This window comes from Coregonus clupeaformis, unplaced genomic scaffold, assembly GCF_020615455.1.
Source record: "Coregonus clupeaformis isolate EN_2021a unplaced genomic scaffold, ASM2061545v1 scaf2625, whole genome shotgun sequence".
Lineage (NCBI taxonomy): Eukaryota > Metazoa > Chordata > Actinopteri > Salmoniformes > Salmonidae > Coregonus > Coregonus clupeaformis.
Window position 1 is genome coordinate 54248 of NW_025536079.1, and position 5242 is coordinate 59489.

Below are 5242 nucleotides of genomic sequence, written 5' to 3' on the forward strand. Positions count from 1 at the left end.
ATCCTCAGCAATCCACACACAATACCCCATAATGACAAAGCGAAAACAGGTTTTTAGAAATGTTACCTAATTTATTAAAACTTAAAAACAAAAAGTATTCAGACCCTTTGCTATGAGACTCGAAATTGAGCTCAGGTGCATCCTGTTTCCATTCATCATCCTTGAGATGTTTCTACAACTTGATTGGAGTCCACCTGTGGTATATTCAACTGATTGGACATGATTTGGAAAGGCACACAAACACCAAGCCATGAGGTCGAAGGAATTGTCCGTAGAGCTCCGAGACAAGATTGTGTCGAGGCACAGATCTGGGGAAGGGTACCAAAACATGTCTGCAGCATTGAAGGTCCCCAAGAACACAGTGGCCTCCGTCATTCTTAAAAGGAAGAGGTTTGGAACCAAGACTCTTCCTAGAGCTGGCCACCCGGCCAAACTGAGCAATCGGGAGAGAAGGGCCTTGGTCAGGGAGGTGACCAAGAACCCAATGGTCACTCTGACAGAGCTCTAGAGTTCCTCTGTGGAGATGGGAGAACCTTCCAGAAGGACAACCATCACTGCAGCACTCCACCAATCAGGCCTTTATGGTAGAGTGGCCAGACGGAAGCCACTCCTCAGTAAAAGGCACATGACAGCCTGGTTGGAGTTTGCCAAAAGGCACCTAAAGACTCTCAGACCATGAGAAACAAGATTCTCTGGTCTGATGAAACCAAGATTGAACTCTTTGGCCTGAATGCCAAGTGTCACGTCTGGAGGAAACCTATCCCTACGGTGAAGCATGGTGGTGGCAGAATCATGCTGTGGGGATGTTTTTCAGAGGCAAGGACTGGGAGACTAGTCAGGATCGAGGCAAAGATGAAACGGAGCAAAGTACAGAGAGATCCTTGATGAAAACCTGCTCCAGAGCTCTCAGGACCTCAGACTGGGGTGAAGGTTCACCTTCCAACAGGACAACGACCCTAAGCACACAGCCAAGACAACGCAGGAGTGGCTTTGGGACAAGTCTCTGAATGTCCTTGAGTGGCCCAGCCAGAGCCCGGACTTAAACCTGATCGAACATCTCTGGAGAGACCTGAAAATAGCTGTGCAGCAACGCTCCCCATCCAACCTGACAGAGCTTGAGAGGATCTGCAGAGAAGAATGGGGGAAACTCCCCAAATACAGGTGTACCAAGCTAGTAGCATCATACCCAAGAAGATTCAAGGCTTTAATCTCTGCCAAAGTTGCTTCAACAAAGTACTGAGTAAAGGGTCTGAATACTTATGTAAATGTAATATTTCCGGTTTTTATTTTTATATAAATGAGCAAAAATTAAGGCTGTAACCTAACAAAATGTGGGAAAAAGTCAAGGGGTCTGAATACTTTCCGAAGGCACTGTACAAATACACCACTGACATGTAAGGAAAAACATACAAAATCTTACCAGACCCTTATTAGATTACTTATTAGATTTTTTATCAAATAATCTTCATGATTCTTTTCCATATGGGTGGCATGGCAACCAGTGGTGTAAAGTACTTAAGTTAAAATACTTTAAAGTACTACTTAAGTCGTTTTTGGGGGGTATCTGTACTTTAATTTACTTCACTATATTCCTAATGAAAATATTGTACTTTTTACTACATACATTTTACCTGACACACTAAAGTAGTTGTTACATTTTGAATGCTTAGCAGCACAGGAAAATGGTCCAATTCACACACTTATCAACAGAACATCCCTGGTCATCCCTACTGCCTCTGATCTGGTGGACTCATTAAACACACATGCTTCGTTTGTAAATTATGTCTAAATGTTGGAGTGTGCCCCTGGCTATCCGTACATTTAAAAAACAAGATAATGGTGCCGTCTGGTTTGCTTAATATAAGGAATTTGAAGTTATTTATACTTTAACTTTAACTTTTGATACTTAAGTACATTTTAGCTGATTACATTTACTTTTGATACTTAGAGTATATTTAAAACCAAATACTTTTAGACTTTTAGTGAAGTAGTATTTTTACTGGGTGACTTTCACTTTTACTTGAGTCATTTTCTATTAAGGTATCTTTACTTTTACTCAAGTATGACAATTGCGTACTTTTTTCACCACTGATGGCAACAGCTTGGCATCCGACTGCGATGCGCTACAGAGGGGTAGTGCGTACGGCCCAGTACATCACTGGGGCTGAGCTGCCCCTGCCATCCAGGACCTCTATACCAGGCGGTGTCAGAGGAAGGCCCTAAAATTGTCAAAGACTCCAGCCACCGAAGTCATAGACTGTTCTCTCTGCTACTGCACGGCAAGCGGTACCGATGCACCAAGTCTGGAACCAACAGGACCCTGAACAGCTAAATAGTTAACCAAATAGCTACCTGGACTATCTACAGTACACTGACCCTTTTGCACTAACTCTTTTGACTCATCACGTACAGTGGGGAAAAAAGGTATTTAGTCAGCCACCAATTGTGCAAGTTCTCCCACTTAAAAATATGAGAGAGGCCTGTAATTTTCATCATAGGTACACGTCAACTATGACAGACAAATTGAGATTTTTTTTCTCCAGAAAATCACATTGTAGGATTTTTAATGAATTTATTTGCAAATTATGGTGAAAAATAAGTATTTGGTCACCTACAAACAAGCAAGATTTCTGGCTCTCACAGACCTGTAACTTCTTCTTTAAGAGGCTCCTCTGTCCTCCACTCGTTACCTGTATTAATGGCACCCTGTTTGAACTTGTTATCAGTATAAAAGACACCTGTCCACAACCTCAAACAGTCACACTCCAAACTCCACTATGGCCAAGACCAAAGAGCTGTCAAAGGACACCAGAAACAAAATTGTAGACCTGCACCAGGCTGGGAAGACTGAATCTGCAATAGGTAAGCAGCTTGGTTTGAAGAAATCAACTGTGGGAGTAATTATTAGAAATGGAAGACATACAAGACCACTGATAATCTCCCCCGATCTGGGGCTCCACGCAAAGATCTCACCCCATGGGGTCAAAATGATCACAAGAATGGTGAGCAAAAATCCCAGAACCACACGGGGGGACCTAGTGAATGACCTGCAGAGAGCTGGGACCAAAGTAACAAAGCCTACCATCAGTAACACACTACGCCGCCAGGGACTCAAATCCTGCAGTGCCAGACGTGTCCCCCTGCTTAAGCCAGTACATGTCCAGGCCCGTCTGAAGTTTGCTAGAGTGCATTTGGATGATCCAGAAGAGGATTGGGAGAATGTAATATGGTCAGATGAAACCAAAATAGAACTTTTTGGTAAAAACTCAACTCAGTCGTGTTTGGAGGACAAAGAATGCTGAGTTGCATCCAAAGAACACCATACCTACGTGAAGCATGGGGGTGGAAACATCATGCTTTGGGGCTGTTTTTCTGCAAAGGGACCAGGACGACTGATCCGTGTAAAGGAAAGAGCGAATGGGGCCATGTATCGTGAGATTTTGAGTGAAAACCTCCTTCCATCAGCAAGGGCATTGAAGATGAAACGTGGCTGGGTCTTTCAGCATGACAATGATCCCAAACACCGCCGGGCAACGAAGGAGTGGCTTCGTAAGAAGCATTTCAAGGTCCTGGAGTGGCCTAGCCAGTCTCCAGATCTCAACCCCATAGAAAATCTTTTGGAGGGGAGTTGAAAGTCCGTGTTGCCCTGCGACAGCCCCAAAACATCACTGCTCTAGAGGAGATCTGCATGGAGGAATGGGCCAAAATACCAGCAACAGTGTGTGAAAACCTTGTGAAGACTTACAGAAAACGTTTGACCTGTGTCATTGCCAACAAAGGGTATATAACAAAGTATTGAGAAACTTTTGTTATTGACCAAATACTTATTTTCCACCATAATTTGCAAATAACTTCATTAAAAATCCTACAATGTGATTTTCTGGATTTTTTTTCTCATTTTGTCTGTCATAGTTGCGTGTACCTATGATGAAAATTACAGGCCCTCTCTCATCTTTTTTAAGTGGGAGAACTTGCACAATTGGTGGCTGACTAAATACTTTTTCCCCCACTGTACGCTGCTGCTACTGTTTGTTATCTATCCTGTTGCCTAGTCACTTTTCCCCTACCTACAGTATATGAACATAGCTACCTCAATTACCTCGTACCCCTGCACATCGACTCAGTACTGGCACCCTGTGTATACAGTATAGCCAAAATATTGTTTTTTTATTTATTTATTTTATTTTATTTTCCCTTCATTACTTTTCCAACCCCACCACTCATTCCCCAATTGGAGTGAACTAGTGAACAACAACGCTTAGGCCTCTACTTCCAGCCCATACATACTATATACATTTTATGGACAGTCAAATTCTACAATAATTATATTTTGTTTGTTTTTACTCCTGAACTTCCTGCGATCATTTTCATGATGTCCATCTGGTTTGCTTCTATATGCCATATTTTTCTAACTGTGCTCTTTCACAAAAGCTCTTAACCTATAACCTATATACTTATTATGGACACAGTATGCTTTACATTAGTTATCTTGTTGTTATTAGTTGTTGTTATTAGTCCCATCCTTCAACTCCATTCAACACCTCCCATCTATCTCTTAACACCATCCATATTGGATTTCTATTTGCCATATATTTTCAACTGTACTGTGATGTTTTACAAAAGTTCTGAACCTTTCTATTCTCATTGTTTCTACATATCGTAAATTTAAAAATATTTTTTTTTGCTAAAAGTATTATTATATTATTGATCGATTGACTATGACTTTTCAGATCACCCAGTAGTGCTATCTGCAGGGTTAGCTCCAGGTAAATATTGCAATCCTTTAGCCATTCCTGGACCTGTGTCCAAAAACAAGCTACAAATGGACAGTACCAAAACAAATGATCTAATGATTCTGTTTCTTCGCAGGAAAATCTGCAGAGCTGGGAAGATTGTATCCCCCATATAAATAACATTCTATTGGTAGCAAGAATTTTATATTATAATTGAAATTGAAAAATTCGAAGTTTTGAATCCGGCGTCGTTTTGCGTATCAATTCATAAACATTATGCCATGGAATCGGTACGTCAAAAATCTCTTCCCAACTATTTTGCAATCTATATGGGACGGCTGTCAATCCTTTGGTCCTTAAATGAAACTGTTACGAGAATTTTGTTATCTCAATGGTTGAAGTCAACTACTTCTTAAGTCTTTGAATAATTCCCATAAGGTTGTAAATCTCTTAGTTTGAATAAATTAAACAAAGACTCAATCCTGCAATGGTCAGCCTTTATTCATTGA